The 20,316-nt window shown below is 38.6% G+C and overlaps 2 long non-coding RNA genes across 2 annotated transcripts; one reads left to right on the plus strand and one right to left on the minus strand.

Annotated features, from left to right (window-relative positions):
* The first annotated feature begins 309 nt into the window (after window positions 1-309).
* On the plus strand, window positions 310-7,032 carry LOC149113064 (uncharacterized). The gene is made up of 5 exons (XR_016206654.1): window positions 310-515; window positions 1,975-2,062; window positions 3,304-3,382; window positions 4,474-4,549; window positions 6,260-7,032. It is a non-coding gene; the product is annotated as an uncharacterized LOC149113064 (long non-coding RNA).
* On the minus strand, window positions 7,015-10,483 carry LOC149113065 (uncharacterized). Its single transcript, XR_016206653.1, has 4 exons — window positions 10,285-10,483; window positions 10,069-10,209; window positions 9,557-9,622; window positions 7,015-8,416 (listed from the first exon to the last, which is right to left on the minus strand). It is a non-coding gene; the product is annotated as an uncharacterized LOC149113065 (long non-coding RNA).
* Window positions 10,484-20,316: the final 9,833 nt, after the last annotated feature.

Consider the following 20,316-nt stretch of genomic DNA (forward strand, 5'->3'; position numbering starts at 1 on the left):
AATTAGCATTTTTGCAGGATTTTTGGCGAGGGCCAATCATTGACGTTTGTTGAAACCACAGGTCACCCAAGCGTAATATAAGAGTTTGTATGGAGAACTGTGGCTAAAATATAAGAGTTTGTATGAGATCAGGAGTTAACATTAAATTCGTTCAATGCATGGGTAATTTACCGAATATATTACCGATACATTGAACGAATTCAATGTTAACTCCTGATCTCCATACAAACGCTTATATTTTAGCTACAGTTCCCCATACAAACTCTTATATTACGCTTGGGTGACCTGTGGTTGAAACAATAGCGAAAATTAATTTATTCGAAAATTGCAGCACGTGTAACACTTGACCTAACCATCCAGAGTTCGCCGAGGTTATGATGATAAATAGGATCAGGAAAGCGTTTTTGTGGTAAAGTTGTAGAGTTAGAATATTTGAGCAATTCACAAGCTTGGGAAGTTCAAGAAGCACCTTTCGGTTTGTCTGGAAAATGCAGTTTATGAGAGGCAAGCTTGAGGTAAGTAAGCAAACGAATGGCTTTCAATCTCTCGGAAACGCCAAAGTTCAGCGTAAAACGAGAAGTTTAATTTAGTAGCATGTGGATGGCTTCGTTTCTCATACTGTGCCTGAACTGTAATCTTATTTTCGTTGATTTGTTTATCGTTAGTTCTTCTGGGGCTAGGAAACTTGTTTCGGTGTAGAACTACTGTACAAAAAAAGATGGCGGCTGTACATTTGACTCCGTTTTACTACAATGCCCTGTGAACTTAACACGCCAAGTTAGGCACATTAGAAAGCCTTTTTTTGGCGAAATTTTCCCCAGCGCTAACAACTTTGTGCATCTTAGGTTGACGTTTTTAGGACATTGCTGTGGTTTTATGAGCCTGCATGAGAATTTCAATGTAACTTCAGCGGCCCCCTCCCCCCCCCCCCCCCCTTCCCGCTGAGGGTTTCCCTGCCATAGGGGTAATGCCCAGTCTGTCAAATACCCTACGCTTTGGCATATTATATAATTATCTAAATGATTATTAATAAATATGTAATCTAAAATATTTGTTGATATGCGGAATTCAGCAGGACAGTACTAGAGTTTTTCCTGTGTACTGAATCCTGATTGGTCAGTTCAAATTTCAAGCACACCGGTCATATGCAAGGTGATCAAAACATAATCAACAGCATACTTGAAGTTCACCTGTGACTCCTTCTCTAGACTCAAATAATTCCCTGTGGTCAAATGAGACACAATGGTGAACTGTTTTGATGTTTGATCATGGCCTAATCCCTGCTCAAAACACCGCAAGATTCAATATAAGGTTTTTAATTGATGTCCCTCTTACTGAAGCGTGATTATATAATGAATGCCCCATTAATCCTGCCATTGTCCCAGGGTTGGGAGGGGTGGGAAATTACATTGACTGGTGCATTATGGGTAAATGTATCATTTGCCATCTTTTTTAGTACACTGTTTTGTCAATTTACAATAATATTAATTATTTTTGCAATACATGTATATATGGTACAACAGTAAGTTTACTTCATTTCAAAGCCATAAGTATACTAAACATTTCCCTCTCATGCTTGATAAAATCCAGTTGAAGAAAATTATTAAGACTTGAAAATTGAAAGCTTTTTTTAAGAAAAGCAACATTATTGTCGATACGTATACTGTAAGAAGTTTATCTCAGTAGACCTATTTGTTCCGTGGTCGTGTGATCTGTTGGGTAAACAATCTGAGCAGCATGGTCAATGTGGAGGCAATAACTCTCTGATTTGGACAAAAAGTCTTTTTGCCAAGGTTTACTTAAATCTCATCACTTTGAAGCCGTGAACTAAGAAATTACTGCTTTGCAATCCTAAACACAGCAATTAACGAAATTAATTTTAATTTTTCAGTTTTTACTCACAATTCCAATATCACTTGCAGGATTGCAGTAAATTTATAAAATAATTTACATGTAAAATACTTTTTTCCACAGTTCTTGGATGGTTCATGATGATGGAACAAGTTGTAAAGGATTGGGTCTACCCAAAACAGCCTCTTTAAGTTGTGTTGTATTGCAACAGGTGGGTACAGTTTCTTCTCCAGCATTTCATACACGTAAATGTAAAAATATAAATCTTGTTTATAGTGGTCATGCACTTAGCTATACGAGCACTAAGCTTAGCTAGTTTTCAGGCATGTCACTGAAACAAAGGAAACAAATATGTCAAATAAATGTAACATAGTCAAAAATCTCAACTGGCAGGAGGCAGACCAGTTGGCTATTTACAAAGCTTGACCGAGGATTTGAACTCGGGACAACCAAGAAACAAATCCCACTAGTGGCAGGGCAGAGGCCTTGAACCCGGGATCTCTGGATTACAACACCAGTGCCCTAAACCACTTGGCCACGCTGCCTCCGAAATACATACATCAATACATCAATTACCGATAAAGAAAAGGGAGAAGTGTTGTGTGATGACCCACCTGCAAATTGCTTGAACAACAACAGTTCCAGTGTGTTTTACACAAAGTAACCATTACCTCTTAATAACTGTGGGTAATATGGCTAACCATTCTATCTTAAGGTCATTCCCCAGTATTGCATTGCGCATCCCTACTGTGTATAATTTCACACGTGATTAGCACGGGTGCATTAAAAAATGGCGGCTTTTTCTTTACAGCTGGACATCGCCATAGAGTTAAATCGTCATTTTCTCGCAAACGAGTATGGTGACCTACCATTTTTTTTTTTGTTGTTTTGAATTGAGTAATAAATTTCTCTGTGTAAAATAAATATGGACCATTTCTCAGTGTAGAACAAAAAGCAATCGTGAAAAATGTGAATTTAGTGAGCAATCGTGACTACAATCATGGTGCTATTATAAGGATTTTGTGGATATAAACAAGGTGCTTTTGCTCCTAAACGAACATGGGGACCCCTCATTTTTATTTCAAAATTTAAGTTCCTATAATATAAACAATCGATAAGTTTCACAAAAATCTCAGTGCAGGTTCTATTTCAGCAGAATGACCTTAAGTCGGTTAACTCAGATTGGCTGGGGTATGACACTTTGGTACTCCATACAGACCCTACAGGTACAATTTCATAAGCTAGGCTTCCACCATCATTCATCAGTGCCTTAAACAGAGACTTTTTTTAAAAATTAATATTGAGAATTGTTTTACCTGCAACTGTAATGCAGTTAGTCAGCTGCCAGAAATTTTGGTCCGATCATCATGGTTCTCTACATGTCTTAAGTGTATCACTGTCCTTGCCAATACTTAGAAAGAAAGAATTGATTTATCTTGCTTTCTCCTACAGTTTATGATGACTGATTTCATTAACAATAGAGCAACAGATGAACAGAGTGGAGAGGAAGTATCTGTATCAATACCAGATGGTGAGTCTGCAGAGTTTTCATTTTTAAGAAAATGAGTATTCCTTGAAATGTACTATTTACCTTTTTCTGCGGACTCATTGAAATTTCTTGTTATAATAAATGTCTTTATTATCAATATTATTACATAACTATTACTATCATTACTATTATAATTATTTGTTTCTTTTTTGATTACAAAAAATTAGTTCTGAGAAGCCAGAGAGCTTACTCTGATAAATTGAAGCCTACATTTTCACTTGGCCTGGTGGGTGGCATATTGAGCAACATGATTTTTCTGTAGGCTTGAAGTGGCTTCTCAGCACATCTGAACTGTTTTGGAATCCTTTACCTTTAATTTATAAATACTGGTATTGAGAAATGTTGTTTCTGTTTCTGAACTGACATCATTGCATAATATACAAAGCGTTTTCCCACAAACTTGATACAATTCTAGCAAAGAAATCAACACTTGAAAAAGCAGTGTCAAGAAAAACAACTGCCAGCACTGTAAAAGTTAAATTGCACTTCTCTAGGGTTGATATTGTGAGTTTTGGATAACTGTGCAAGATTACAACAGGCGCTCTGCTACCAATGTAAGGGTTAAGTCTGTATAATTAAGGCAAGCGGCCAATCAGGCCACAACTTCTCTCCCGTTTCTGTAGCATGAAGCAACTAGGAGTATTTCTACTCCCCCACCCCCTGGATGGGATGCTAGTTCATCACAGGGTAAACCCCTAGCAGTAAATTTGCCAGTACCCATTTTATACACCTGGATGGAGAGAGGCACTGTGAGAGTGAAGTGTCTTGCCCAAGAACACAACACAATGTCCCCGGCCAGGGCTAAAACCTGGATTGCTTGAAACAGAAGTGAGCACACTAACCATAAGGCCACCATGCCCCCACACAGGTGGTATTAGGACAACCCTTTCCTTTTATTGAATATAAAACAGACCCATTGAGGTTCTACTTCATAAATCAATCTACCACCCTCATTCATCAGTATTCATACAGTACTTTTCGTTAAAGTTGTTTTACGTGCAACAACAATTTAGTTAGTTGGCTGAGAAAAATTTCAGCAAGAAATGATTGATTGATTTTTCTTTTCCTAACAGTCTTGGGATGACTGATTTCATTAACAATGGAACAATTAACAAGAAAGGAAAGGATCTTACTCTATCATAGCAAATGGTGAGTATGGCTTGACGCTTTATTTCTTTTTAGTCAAATGTATATCTCCTAGTATGGGCCTGTTTTTGTGCATGATTAAATGTTTTTCTGAGAACTCCTAAGTCCCAAATTCTTCTGGGAAACTATTTAAACTTATCAAGGGGCCTGGAACTCGTGATCAGAGGATCCATCTTTTTCCAACATTTGTGATTCCTTGGATCTTTTCCCGTGATTCTGATGTTTCCAATACTAACTTGGCAAATACTGAAGATTGCTTTAAGAAATTTTCATTGATTTGCATTGTTAATTTTCCTGTCAGTAACATGCCAACTGTTAAGTATCAGGTGGCTAAACTTGCTATGATTATCACTTCAGTTCTTCAAGATTTCACAACAATGTATTGATTTTTAGTGATTTCTTTTGTCAATTTTTAAAAGTAGATTTTGCTCATCAAAACACTACATGATCTTCAAATTGGCATCTTGAGAATTTATCAAATTCCCAAACAAGGCATTAGGTTGGTACCTCTTTAGGGGTGAAAAAATTTCAAGCCACACCCACAAAACAGGATCTTGGTTCCTCTTAGGGGTTCTTTTCAAAATTTCCGATGAGCAGCCCCATCCTTTTTATAAATCCCCCCCAACAATAATTCTAATTATTTTAAGCTGAGGGCCCCAAGTTTATCAGTAACTTAAGTTACTGTCACGGGTCACCCTCATTAAATAAAGTCTTTCACTTCACTTCACATGTCAGGCTGTAATAAAATAGCTTTATTATATGGTCATGCTTTGCAAGGAAACTGCTCAATTTACAAATATGATTGGCTAAAATCAATATTGAATCAATATTTTCCCGTTTAGACCAGCATCTAAATCGCTCAACAACCTTTTACTTTTGCTGTCGGAGAACTGCAAACAAAAAACATACAATATTATTTGGCTTGTTTCTGCTAGAAATACTAAATGGAAGAACCCAAAAGTTGAAGAGAAAAAAAGTTAATAAAACGAGCAAACTTTGGTAAATGAAAGTTCAACTCAAGCAATCAAAACACCAGCTGAAAACGAAATTGAGAAGTTTTTGCCAGCATACTCCAGAAGTAAAAAGTACTCTATACAAAACTAGGAGTGACTTGAATGCCTGGAAGAAATTTTTTTAGACAATAAAAGAAACTAGATAAGTCGAAACACGCCTGTCAATGAGTTCCACCTTCTTCTGACAAAATTTTTTATTCCAGTTGAAAGCAAAATGGTAGCGACTGCAAACTGGTTAATTCAAGTAACTTTCAGCGAATTGTTTCAGTTTTCTTGTTCAGCCAATTTGTAATGAAATCTTATTTACCGAGCTTAGTCGCTCTGTATGGGAGAATCTTGACCGAGGTCAAAGATTCTCCCATACGTGTACAAACCGTCCGCACGGTTATTAAGAACTAAATAAAATTGAGCACGAAACCTCAAAATATTGTTTTAATTGTTTTACGAATTGAAATGAAATGCTAGGAATGGATGTTGTTTTATATATTTTGGAACTTGCAGTTAAGGATACGAAAAGATTGCCAAAATAGCAAGAATTCTGCTCAATAAAAATGTTAACCTTCACATGGGTTGTAACTTTACCAAGCTGATTTCATATTTCTTGTGACTAGGGGAACAAACATTGTAACCCTTAAACCCTTAGAACATTATCTACAAAAAATGCTGTTTGACGTACTTTATTTGTGATTTTTCGTTCTAGATTCAAAGAAAAACACCAGAAAGCTCCATGGAGTCACCAAAGAGCAAAGCAAGCCAAAGCGAGATAAAGCAGATTGTAATAAAATGACTTTTGGCAGGAAATTATCCAGAAGAAATGTTGTTTTTGTTTAAGGAGCTGAGGAAAAATTCGACAAAATTGTCTTGGATTAAAAGCGAACGACTAAGTCTTTTCACAGCAATTTTGTCTTCGATTACAAAAATTTGGTCCTTCAAAGTGATCAAAAAAGTCGACAAAAAACTGAAGTCTTTTGGCGGGAAAATTTTTCACGGTTAACGATATATTGCGCTTTTAACAGAGACCAAAAAATGTGGAAAAAAACTAAGTCTTTTGGCGGGAAAATTTTTCTCGGTCAACGATATATTGCGCTTTTAAAAGAGACCAAAAAATGTGAAAAAAAAACTAAGTCTTTTGGCGGGAAAATTATCCTTAGAGAAAAAAGTCTGCGCTTTTGAATGGTGTCTGGTTTTGAGTCAAAAATATACAAGTCTTTTGGCGGGAAAAATCTTTCACTGTGCAACAGATTTCTCTCATCAAAAGTCAAAGTATATGTTTGATTTCTGGCTAAATTCTGTTCAAAAGTGCAGAATTTTTTTTCTTTTTGGCAACCCTACATAGTCAAAAAATAGTAAAAGAGATAGCCTACATTCCGACTAGTTTCCAGTCCCCTTTTAAAAGCGCAATATTTTTTTATTTCTATTGTAAAATGAAAGACAAAAGAGGAATAAAGCAAACAATAGTTCTCGAATATTTTATTGTTTTCTTTAATGTAATTTACAAGTTTGATTAAGGTAAACTTGTTTACAACACTGATATTGGTACATCAGGTTATTAAACAAGTTGAAAAACATTAAAGTCTGAAAATTATTTGTAGAAACTGATAAGACGAAGAAACAACTCTAAAACATCTAAAATTATTACAAGGATTGTCAGAAATAAAAATAATTTTGGCTAAGACTAACTGCGAAATGTCTTATTTTAAGAAACACAGTAATCGAAACTTAAACTACAGACAAGTGGAAATAATCCTATTTCTACGAAGCAATGTTATATTGAAATTCAAAGTGGCTCATTGCCATTTTACATCAGTTTAAAATAACCATTTGCTTTGACTGGTTTTGAAAGTAAATTTCGCGCGTTGATAACTTAATAACTTCTTTGCAAAAATATATTTGCTAAAACTACTAAATTGCAATGGATACAAATTAAAGGCGGATCCATGTTTAAATTGAAACCACACGAAAATTACTATTCATATGTCGGCTTTTGAATGTACTAATGTACAAAGGGCGAAATCTGGTGACAGAGAACAAAATTCCAACTGACTTTGCAGTAAACAAGCAAGCGTAAATTTCTTCCAAAACAACTTTGAGTTGCAAAAGAGTTGCATGGTCAGCAAAAAAAAATCCATGTTATAAATCGAAACGTCACGGAATATACAAATTCATTTGCTAACTTCGAGTTTTCAAACTTTGGTCTTTGAACGATTTTCTGTATAGTTTAGTGCGTGTCCGAATTTGACTGGAATCAAACAGCAAACTCTGGCGACATAGTTCATGAAAATTCTACCTGAATGCGCGAAACGACATGCAATTCAAAATTCTTGATCTGCTGAAAGATTTCAGTGTAGTTTAGTGCATGTCCAATTGACTGTAAATAGCGAGATTCAAGACAACTGCAGCTGACTGCGGTAAACAAGCAAATGACAATTTCTTCCGAGAAATTTGTTTTAGTTTGTGGTTTCAATAACATGGATCCGCGTTTACTCAATCCTTTCAGTCTCGAGTTCACGGTATAAATTCTCTTTCCTTATTCCTATACGTTTCCTTAAGCATCAGTTGTGAGAATTTGGCGATACATCGAGACTACAATTAGAAACAGACTACCTCGTCACTTTTCTGCTTGACAATGTTTTGATTTCGTGAGGAGAAATTGACTCTCGATCAATCACGGTTTCCAACGATACAATTATCTAAACTATTGTCCTTTACCTAACGAAGCATCAAGATCTGAAACTACACAAGCATGATCCAGAAACGTCTTCATGTCAGCAGGCATCTGGCATCCATAAGAGTCCAAGACAAGCAAGGCATGAAAATCCACCAATGAGAGGCCATCACAATCCGCAGCAAGGAGTTACTAAGGAAATATAAGCAAAAGAAAAGGTCAACACTTCTGCAGTTAACTAAACACATATCTCACTGGATAAATTATCAATATGCACATAAAGGTCTGAACTCAAAATTTCCAGCACGGAAAGAAATCCATGGTGATTTATCACAAGTGCAGTACTTGTTGTGCCAAAACGATTTGCATTTTGTTTGCATTGTGATAGAATGTATATTCAAGATAATAATTTATGTTATAAAGCAATTTAGCCATGCGGTCCTAAGATGAAGACAAAAAAAACCCGGAATCAAAATGGTCGTTTTGAAAACGTCGACCCTTCAAACGAAGGAGAGCAACAGACAATTAATAGATGTGATCCCGATGTGATTCTGTTTACCTCGCAGAAATCACGTGGCTAATAATTAATTTGCATAATAATAAGCGAGCGAGTGCGCCCTTTGGAGGTCATTCAAGGTCACCCAACTCCGGAGGAAAAGATAAAAAGAAAGTCTTCTGTGTCAGCAAAACTATTTGTTTATATTTGTTACATGTAATACTACGATGAAGGCCCGCGGGAAATACAATTCAATCTGACAAGTTAGTTATTTGTCCTTGAAAAATGTGTAGCCTCGAAGAGAAGTCTGCAAACATGCTCCCACAAAACACTTCTGTTTAGGATTACCCGTAAAAATCTCAGTAATGTTTTCTAGTAATTAAGAGAGGTTTTCAAAAGCCCGCTATGTAATATCGTCAAGGTTTATCCTTTCAGAGCAAAAACAATTTTTGAATCTTGGTTGGTCCTGGAAAATATCTGTTTGCCTTGTTCAAGCTCAAAAAACATTCCTTATCATTTAATTTGTTCCTCATAAGGCCTCGCAGAGACTAAACATAGTCAATGCACAAAAGCAGAAACAGCAACAACGACGCAATTTCTGGGGCGTAATTAGCCATGTGTACCTCTGAAGGGAGGCTAAATTCTGAAACGAACAGAAAAATATTCCAATTTCTATCTTCAAGCTCAAGATCTCATCCAATCAAGGCCACTTGTCTGTGACTTAATGTACTACCAAATTCTCAGGACTGACATTAAAAGAAATGTACAGCAGTCTGTAAGGAGAATATAAATTATGAGCTTGTGACGGAAAGATGTGACTGAAAAGTTCAAGTTACCTGATGTAATCGTGTCATAGATCACACCACTGGGATCTGTGTCCGTTTCATTGTCATTTCTCAGTCCTGGAAAAGGTTAAGATTTATTTGTGATCAAGAGTTATTTGTGATTGTTTAGAGGGATACTTAAGCATTCTGCACTGTCTAATAAAACTCGGCTTGGTAAAAATAACACATACTTTGAACATGCCATGAAACAAGGGCCCGAAACAAGTAAAACAGTATGAACTAATATAAATGAGAGAGTCCAAATTCCATTTTAGAGAACAAGAACTCAATTGTATCTGTCCTTTGAATGTTTCACAAAAGGTAACGGTCGCTCAAATGAATTCACCGATGGTCAGAAGTTCTACATGTCGACGTTCTTATCATTACCGACTGGACAAGGAAAAATATTTGAAGAGAGCTAATTGTTTTGAAATCAGTTTACCAACTATTGATAGAGAAATCTAGAAGAAGAGAAAGGCTAAGTTACCTCTACAAAATATATTAGTTTTGTGTTCAGTTCTTACCTTGGCAAAACGTGGTAACCATATCTTATTCGAAGCGCGTTCTTGCAAGGTTTTCTTGAAGTAAATTCTTGTTGCAGGTGTTGGTGTTTAGTAACAGCTACAAACAAAGGACAGTCCAAAGTGAAAGCTTGGTACTTGTTCCTTGAAGTGGTCAAGAGCAAAGTTAAATTTTTGCTACATAAATTCTAGAACATGATGGTAAAAGTTACCTGTTACCTGTTAAATGGTAAAAGTACGACATGGTGGTAAAAGTACGACCGAGAAACTCCATGCGGCAAATGTTTCAGCGATGTATAATTAGCAATGTAAATTCGCACACGTTTTGTGACCACGCACCGCATGGCTGATTAATGCAATCATTTGATTGGGTCGTCATCTCACTTTAGTCAGTGCGGGATATTTAAATTTCATTTGTATGTAAAGAAATACGAGTAAGAGTTTTGCTTTTCTGGAAACTGTGCAAAGTCGATACCCCAATTATTATTTTGACAACTCGTATTTTCATCACAAAGCAGATCGAGGAATATAAGAAGCTTATAATCACGGATGCTTAGGGACCGTTCATTTTTTATAAGGTAGGGGGGGCTGGTGGGATTTGGGGGGGGGGCCATGCGAAAAAAAATGGCTTTCGAGGGGGGGCCATCCCAAAAAATAAGGGAAAAAGGGGGGGTCACGTGAAATATTTTAGTAAAACTTTAAAATGGCATAATGTCTGAATATCAAAAAAATTGCTATAGAATAAACATAGAAGGCAGAATACAAATTTATTACAAACTTTCCTTCTGCTTTAAAAAAACGTTTGGCGACAAAAAGCATTTGTAGATACTGAAACAAAGTACTTCACACTGTTATTTTGGAATGCAACTTTCACTGGCACTCATCTTCATCTTCGCTGTCGTCGAGTTCTTCGTCGCCACTTGTGCTGCTATGGGAGTCTCTTTCACCAATGCTGCAAGAAGCAGCAATGCTTTCCGTCAGAGTGTACTCTTCAGGGTACATGAAGGTGTAAACACAATCTTTGACTTCCTGCTCAAGGTTGGTGGTGATTCTGCTTCTTGCAGCATTGGTGAAATAATTCCCTTCCAAGAGCAGTGCGACGTATGGCCCATCTCTTCTAAATAACGACGTGGCAACATCCTCAACCTTAATACACTCTTCCGGGACGGCCGCTCTAGGAGGGTACACAAGGCATTGTGGAAGATCATTTCCTAGCGGGTTTCCAACACAGATTCCATAAACTCGTTGGACGTTGTTTTCAGTCCGCTTCCTCTTTCTTTCATTCGACTTTCTGCGGTTTTCTTTTTTCCTTCTCCTTTTGTTGATGTGCTGTTTGAGTATGCCCTTGAATATGCTGTTATAATTGCCCTTCTTATTTTCTAGTGCTTCCATGTCCTGCGTGACCTTCGTCAACTTACCTTCTATACATTTGATCTGTTTTACATTAAAACTGTGGGCAAATTCTTCGCCCTGCTTTAAAGCAAGCCCATTGGACTGAAAGAGTGTGGAATCGTGTTCCTTTACATCTTTCAATATGACATTCAACTTTTCCACCATTGCTCTGTGTTCTTTCATGGAGAAGTTCAGTTTTCTTCCATCACTGGGCTTCAACTGGTACCCTGGCATGGAAAACTCACTCGCCCTTTCTGAACAGCCATCCGCACTTAGAAAGATTGCTTCTTTTTCTTAAACCAGTTCCTGACCATTCCTGCCTACCAGAATACCACTACCTCTCCTACCAGAAGACCCCAAAAGAAGGGTGTGGTCCAGATGACTGGCAGCCAAGGGTCCAAGCGAAGAAAGAGCATGGAAGTGGCAGGCTGGTTTTATCTCACCCAGAGAGCTTGCTCTATTTGCAGATAAGTTTATTGTCAAATCAAAGTTTGTGGTGGATTATCTTCAGCATCTTGAAGTGCTGGAATTTAAAAGGAAAAAGAGAGCAGAAGAAAAGGCAAAGTTAAGTAGGGACGCAAAAGATAAATCATATGAGGATTATCCTTGGACTGAGTTGTGCGAAGATCTAACCAAGCTTAAAACGCTACGTGTTCCAGAACTAAACAAGTACTTGAACCACCTCGGGCTGAAGCAGCATTTGAAAAGCAGCAAGAGTGAGAAAGTAAAGGCAATTGTAAGACATTCATGCTTGCAGCAGAAGAGTCCTCTCAGAATTGGCCAACCAACACTGAGAAATGCCAGGACATTGACACAAAATGACAACAGGGCAAGTGCTGACAGCAGTGAAACGGATGAAAGTGACAATGATGAGTATGACAGTAATGCCATTGACTCTGGGAGAGAAGATGACTCAAGTGACGTCATTCTTGCATTCATCAATTCAGATGAGGAAGATGCCAATGAGAGGCCAAATGCCACACGCTCAGGGCGAGCCATAACTAGGAGATCCGAAATTGACTTCTCTTTCTTTTGATTTGTTTTTTAAACAACAGCTCTCTGTAGTATAGGGATTGTAAATATTGTCTTCATAGTGAGCACAATAACGTTAAGTAGGGGGATAATAGAGAAATATTAAAAAAGTTGAAATCTAAATATTGTTTGTTGAATTTTTTTTTTTTGGGGGGGGGGTCATCCCAAAAAATTACCGCTATAAGGGGGGGCCATGTGAAAAAATTGGTAAGCTGAGGGGGGGTCATGTGATTTTTAAATGGTGCTTCCCAAATCCCACCAGCCCCCCCTCCCTCATAAAAAATGAACGGTCCCTTAAAACCGCGCGGTGAAATTTAAAGCGCATTTTTGCTTATAAAAATAAGTAGAAGCTTAAGCCCGGTCCACAATATGCCGGAGAAATTCAAAGACGCAGCTTTATTTCTACGGTTAGGCCTACCGTCCACACTTATCCGACACGAGAAACGGAGATCTTCGAAAAGGCTCTTCAAATTGGAGACATCTGAAAACGCCGGTTTTTCGTTTTCGTTTGGACAGAAAACATTTTGAAAACGACGCTTTTCTAAAACAATGTAGTCTAATCACGTGATTTTCCTGACCAAGTTTTCTTCAAACACAAATCCAAAATGACCAGTTTTTATATTCCTCTGGCGTAGTGTGGACGGAAAACATTGATCCGTTTTCAAATTTCTCCGGCGTAACAAGGACGGGGCCTTAGAGGTTCGTTGTGTTGAGATGTACTGTATGGGTGCGGTTTTTTGGTGTTATTGTTGTGATAACTGTTTAAGGTCTTAAATTTCTGAAATCTTCACAGAGTCTCAAATTAAGAATAAAAGGTCAGACCGGCCTAAAAATTTAAGCTTGTATGGTTTGTATGGATAGAGAGTTTCGACGAAAAACGTTTTCGGTCAGAAAATTATATATTAATAAAACAGGAACACCAAACAATAGCGACAAAAAGGTGACATTTAATTTCCCGGTTTTAAGAAACAAATACGGCCTAGGCCGCGCGGTCAACGCGCGGTTAAGAAGACCTTTTTCTTTTTATTTCGTGACGTAACTAAACGCCATAGGCGTGTTATAAGTCATCTAGGATAAACCCAGGTTGACGCATTAAAAAGGCCTTACACTGTTGTCAATCCCTTGACCCTTGAGAGTTTTCAATAAGATTAGCTTACTCGACTAGTTACCAAGGGCAACACCGGTACATTAAGTAAGAAAAAAATACAGACTTCATAAGTGCTAGGTTTCTGTAATTTGTCAAACGTGAGAAAGTTAAGGCATAGCTGTTTTCTTACATCTTACTAAAAGACAGCTAGTCGACGCTTTTAGAACCATAATTAAGGTAGCTTTGCTTTGTAGTATGTCCCTAGAGATTTTCTAATAGGATTACTTAACATGGGCGATGCTGATCTACTAAATAAAAATATAAGTTTTGAATTTTTTTGGAGCTGGGTTACTGTAAATATTTCTTTAAGCGTGAGAAGGATATTATGACAGAACAATATCCAATCTATAACCGTACTTAGCGTTTACCGGAGCACAGCTAACTGATTTTCGTGCCCCGATTTTTCGTAACTGCGAAAAATTTAGATGCCTCACTTAATTAAATGACGTACATTGAAATTATAATCACAAAAGAAAAAATGAGTGATTCTGAAAAATTATCTTTTTCTTTTGATAAAGCGATTTAGCTCTTTGGGATGGCTCGGTTCGACTGCAAGCAGACAAAGATGCGAATATTGATTGTCAGAAACCACGGCACTGCGCTTTGTTAGTTAAAGAGTGGAGAACATGTTCACACTTGTGTATCTTGTGAAAGTTTGGTTCATTTTCAGTGTTTCGTCATTCGGTGAAGCAAGCCATAAGCCGTCCATTCACTGGGATCCAAGAAATCCATTGTGAGTTCTGTTGTTTTTGTTTTGAAGTTGTTTTGGTTCTCCTCGCGTACATCAATACGGCCAATTAAGACCTGATGGTAACATGAAAACTGCTATGACCTTGTGCTGTTCACAAGAACAACATTTATGTTGAAGAACGCATTTATGTACCTATGTATCCGCGGAGCGTTGGTATACCTGTTGAGCTAACTGAAATCTTGTTACAACAGTACAAGATGTTGTACATACCGATAGCATATTTCGATCAATGTATTGTTCATTGGTTATCGGGATCAAACCCGGCCTTATGTACGGTTGAAAGTACTTCAAGCTAACGGTTCACAACTGAGGGCTATTCTCAAGACGAACTGTTAATATATAGCCCTGGATTTACAAATCTCACTGTTACGATCTTCTGGCTCGATGAATAATGTCAATAACTGTTTAGAGAAAGGAAGAATATATATTTTATAGGGTTTAACTAAAAACATATAATTGTATTAAGTGAATAAAGATGGTGAATTTAAGCTCGGTAATGAAATGTGAAAAGTGAACTGATCAACATGACACAAGCGTGGGACAAAGAAAAAATCTGAGTCCCCGACAGGAATCGAACCCATCACCTCCCGAACACCGGGCGGGCGCTCAGATTTTTCCTTTGTCTCAGGCTCGTGTCATGTTGATCAGTTCACTTTTCACATATAGTTGTATTGTATCGCAAATTTTCAACATAAAAAAATTTATTCTTTTCAAAATCGTAGTCTCAGGTTTATTCTTAAAATGTTTTTAAAATTTCGCAAATTCTACCGGGGATATTCTTATAACTGATATACTCTTATAAGGAAAAAAAGAGTATACTTGCATGCCTCTCTTAAATTACCTTCCTGGTTAACTGAATTACTGTTTGAAATCCCTGAACAGATTCAAAAAAAATGTGGAGATCAACGTTTCTCGGCATTCCAAACTTAACATCGTTTGTCCAAACCCAGCGAGCGTGTTAGATGAACAAGAGGCCAGCATACCCAAGGAACAAATGTACGAGAACATGTGGATCGTGGACAAACACGAGTATGACATGTGCACAGTGAACACAAGTGTCACCAGCTTCACGGCAAATAAGAAACTACTGACTTGTAATAGTCCTTTACAGTTAAAGTATTACCCAATGGTGTTTAGATCTTACAGCGCTTTATTAGGAGGTATAGAGTTTGTGCCAGGAACAAAATATTACTTCATAGGTAAGTCCTGTACCATTTTTAATTGGTGAAATCTGTTTTCTGTGCAATAAGGCTTTCCAAGTTCCACTGCTATTCCCTACCTCGCCCTAAGGAGACCTCGAGCTCGTTTTCACAGACTTTTATTTGGTTCTAGAATACAGAAAGGCCGTAGGCTTTTAAGTTAACTTCGTGCTCAGGACATTGTTAATTCGAATACTATCTGTAACCACTGCTATTACCTAACCATTACTATACCTCGCCCTAAGGAGACCTCGAGATCGTTTTCGCAGATATTGTATGTGGTCGTGGACTACAAGAAGGCCGTACGCGGCTTAGTAAGGACACTGCTAATTCGGATATTAAGTGTCACTAGTCAATAAGTGATCGCTTATTGGAGGCCCTGTAAAAAACATGAAGCTAGAAAACACAGGCAGACACCAAAGAGAATAGCATACGTCATCGATTTCGAGAGGAATTGGTTCAAAGCAGGTTTGCTAGTCAGTATTTCTAACACCGATTTAAGTAAATAGATGGATCCAAAAGACCTACAATTCTGAGTAAATTCCAGCAATGCAAAATTACTTACGTCGTATTTATGATCTTGAATTCCTCAGCAACCTCAAACGGCATGCAAAATTCACTGTCCAGTGAGAATGGGGGACACTGTAGGACATCTAACATGAAGATGGTGATTTATATCTGCAATGGAAGCTCAGGTAAGAGCAATCTTCAAGTTTTAGTTTGGGTTAATATTTGTTTCTCGGAATAAGAGGAATGATAATATTCCTGAGTATAACTAGAGGGGGTAAGTGTTAAAATATCCGAGCTGTTCAGAATCACCTCTCAAAATTGATTGCTTATGGGCTGGTGGTCTTAGAGATAAAAAAAATGACTGATTATTAGAAACCCTAGAAACTTATGGAAATTTAAGGGAGGCATGTCTTATTTTTTGTCAAAACCGCAACCTCGTCGTGGGAAAAGGATAGGGGTGATATATTATGTATGGGTTATTGACCAAGTGTGAGGTCAAGATGGCAGGATATTGGCCAAGTTCTTTTTTTGCGTGTTCATGGACCGAGACGGAGTCGAGGTCTATAAACTCGCAAAAAAAGAACGATGCCAATATCCAGCCATCTTGACCGAACAAGCTTAGTCAATAAAGGATTTATTTTATGACTTTAGGGGAAATTTTTCTTGCGGGACACGGCGGGTAGTCCCGAGCGGGTAGCCAATCACAGCGCAGGATTTGATTCATCTTGCCCGCTCACGGAACTAGCCATATAATAAGAGCTATTATTAATAACAACCCCTCCTGTAACCTATTTCCAAACAAAACCTACACTGGAATAACTAGACAAGGCTGATCAGTTTTCATCAAAATAGTTTCTCTAGTTTATACATCTTCACCCATGCAAGACTACTGAAAAATCTTTTATCCACTGCTAAGTTCTTCAAATGTTGTTAATTGTGTTTTCTTTAGATCCTAAATGTACTGATGCTCAAACCGTTTCCCCTTCTCCATCCATTTTGAGTGCACCTCTGACACAAACAACGTCGAGCCTCAGTAGTGGTATATCATCCTCAGTCCTTGTGCAACAGTCCAGTCCAGTGCAAACTTTCTCAGTTGGTACCATGTCATCCTCAGTCCTCGAGCATGAGTCCAGTCCAGTGCAAACCTCCTCAGTTGGTGCCATATCATCCTCAGTCTTTGTCCAACAGTCCAGTCCAATTCAAATCTCATCAGCAGAGATCTCTGCCAGTCCCACAAACGCTCTTGCGCTGACATCATCGACCGCTGTCCAGTCTGAAAGTAAGAATATTTAATAATCACTTAATTCAACAATACATTACTTGCAAAAATAGAATTCGGACGATCCTAAAATAAACCCGTCCGAAATATTAAAGGGTCCGAAATATTTACAGTAACAGTATACATCTTTGAGGTAGCTCCAAAGCTCCTGATTTCCTCTATGCTGGGATTTAGAGAGCGAACTATAGTTAAGACACTCCTTGAGATATGTAACGGCTTGATAGAATTTGTGATATTTTCTCGTCGGTGAATTCGTAGAACCTTGAGGATACAGTAATACTATCATCGTTTGATGTTGCTTCAGTCAAATTCTTGTTTTGTAGTGTAAACTTACGTTAAAGTGTCCGAAATTGTTGTCCGAAATTTGTCCAAAATGAGATAAAAAGTGTCCGAAAATTAAACGGCCGAAATTTTCTGCAAGTAATGTAATTTAGCTGAAGCAAGTACAGCTACCATCATTATTGTTTGCCAGTCCAGGGTCGAGAGTGATTAACAGTTTAATTCTCCTTACAACACCAAGACAGTGTCAAGGAACTATGTGATAGGAACAAAGAAAACCATCAACTGGAGGATATTATCTTGATCTCCACCAAATTCTCAGAACTAACATCACACGAAATGTACGGTATTGAGCGAGGAGAATTAAGATTGCAATCAACCTATCTTCATGATGTACGGTAGAACCTCGCTGTCTTGAGCTGAGCTCGGTTATCTCGAACTCAAATCATTTTTCCTTGAATATAATTTGTCGTCACTTACTACTGGCGCGGTGGCCTCATGGTTAATGCGCTTGTCTCCGGAGCGAACGGTCCGGGTTCGAGCTCTGGACGGGGACATTGCGTTGTGTTCTCGGGCAAGACACTTTGGGCCTTACTCTCACAGTGCCTCGCTTAATGCTCTTAATGCTGGAGGTAGCCTCGGTATGGACTAGCATCCCATCCAGGGTAGGCTACAAATATTCCTAGACACTTCGTGCTACAGAAACCAGGACAAGCTCCGGCCTGATGAGCCCCTCGGCTCGTATGCAGGCTTTATCTCGAACTTTTTTTCTTTCTCTTTCCCGCGATTCAACTTTCTGACAATGTTTTGCTTTTTTTTATTCTAAGAGCCGTCAATTCCAGAAGAGTTCCTCTCTTTATTCAAGAACCAGACCCACCTCTTAACATTGATCTACAACTATACATCCATGATACCAGATCTGGAGCTCCTCATACGAGGAATCTATTCAATGAAGTCATTCAACCAGACGCAAACTGAACAAAACACAAAGTTAACACAGAATTGTACAATTGTACAAAACGTGAGTTCCGCTCCGGTGCAACCGGCATGCCCTCTTGGAACACAAGCTCCTGGTAAGTGGCTCTTCTGGGTATAGACTGCAAACAGTTGCTCCTTTTTCTCTCCAGATATCGATGCGCCACTCGCAAATTTGCGGGAGGCGTGAACCTCAAGCGCGGTCCTCTACCGAGTCCTACTCGAAGTTTTCTCGCTCGCTTCAGATTTCTCCAGCACACTGCGTTTTGCCCACCAAAACAGGGCCTGGAATCTAGTTGTAACAAGTCGCAAAAATGGGCAAAGTTTTAACCAATAATTTGTCTCGGGGCCAGTATACATCCAGTTTCCTGAAATACGGCTAAAGGCTTAACAATCAGTTTTGCTATAAGGATTTGTTTAGGTTAAACCTGAGTAAAAACCTCAAACGAACTAGATATGTGACTGTAAGGCAAAGTTCACACTAGCATCCCATCCACATGTTGCAAGTGTGAACTACGCCTTACAGTCTCTTCATAGCAACATAACAGCATGAACATAACGCGTACGACATAAGAAAGAAAAACTATTTTAATTTTTTCCTATGTCTTTATGACGAGGTTCACATTACCGACATAATGTAGTTACGTCAATAGTGTGAACTAAGCCTTACATTACAATTGCATGCATGTATGTAACTATACCATACTAGCAGTGTATGTTCTCACTGTTCACTTCTTTTCTTAAGTGTTTCGCAGCTGTAAAGAGCTCTTTGAAGCTGGCTACAAATTGAGCGGTATTTACCGCGTTGATCCGCTGGCTGACGGCAAAGGCGGATTTGGAGTTTACTGCGACCATGGGAATGGAGGAGGCTGGACAGTGCTTCTTCGCCGATATGATGGTACCTTAAGCTTTGATCGGGGTTGGAATGCATATGTGGACGGACTAGGGGATCTGACAGGTGAATTCTGGGTAGGTTTGGCCAATATGCGCAGGCTCACCGGTGGTGCGACCTTTACCATAAGATTCGATCTTGAGTCCCCGGATGGCGAGAAGAGGTACGCAGAGTATAATGGCAGTACATTGGGAACATCGAAGACAAAATTCAGGATAACGGTTGGAAGCTACACAGGTGAGAAACAGCACCAGGGAGGGAGGAGTGAGGATGGATAGCATTGTAGAATCATGAAGCAAGTACAAAACAAAGATTTGCTTCTGTCTCCATAACACTGAAAGGATTTGAAAACTCTTTTACGTTAAGTTATCACCATCATCTGCGCTCACAGTAGCTGGATGTCGAAGGGAACCGTCAAGTTCCCCACCCCTCTCCTACCCCTGCAATGGCTTCCCTCCCACCACCCCTTCGTAAATTCCATCCGGAGTACCCCCCTCCCAACACGTTCTATTAATTTCAGGACTGGTCGCCATCTTGAATTTGAGCACAGAAGGCTTGAGCACGAGTTGGCGAATCCTCTCTCGATACTGATGAGCAATTTTCTTGTTGTGTTATAGGTGACGCTGGAGACTCTTTTTCGTACCATAATAACATGAAATTCTCGACCAAGAATAGCGACAATGACAAGTCTTCGCAATCGTGTGCTAAATTAGCATTCGGAGGCTGGTGGTTCAATAACTGCCAAGAAGTCTGCCTCACTGGTAAATACAAGAATGGCACGCACACCGCTCCAGG

This window comes from Orbicella faveolata, unplaced genomic scaffold (genome assembly GCF_042242905.1).
Source record: "Orbicella faveolata isolate gen_17 unplaced genomic scaffold, um_ofav_v1 contig_15, whole genome shotgun sequence".
NCBI classification, from domain to species: Eukaryota; Metazoa; Cnidaria; class Anthozoa; order Scleractinia; family Merulinidae; genus Orbicella; species Orbicella faveolata.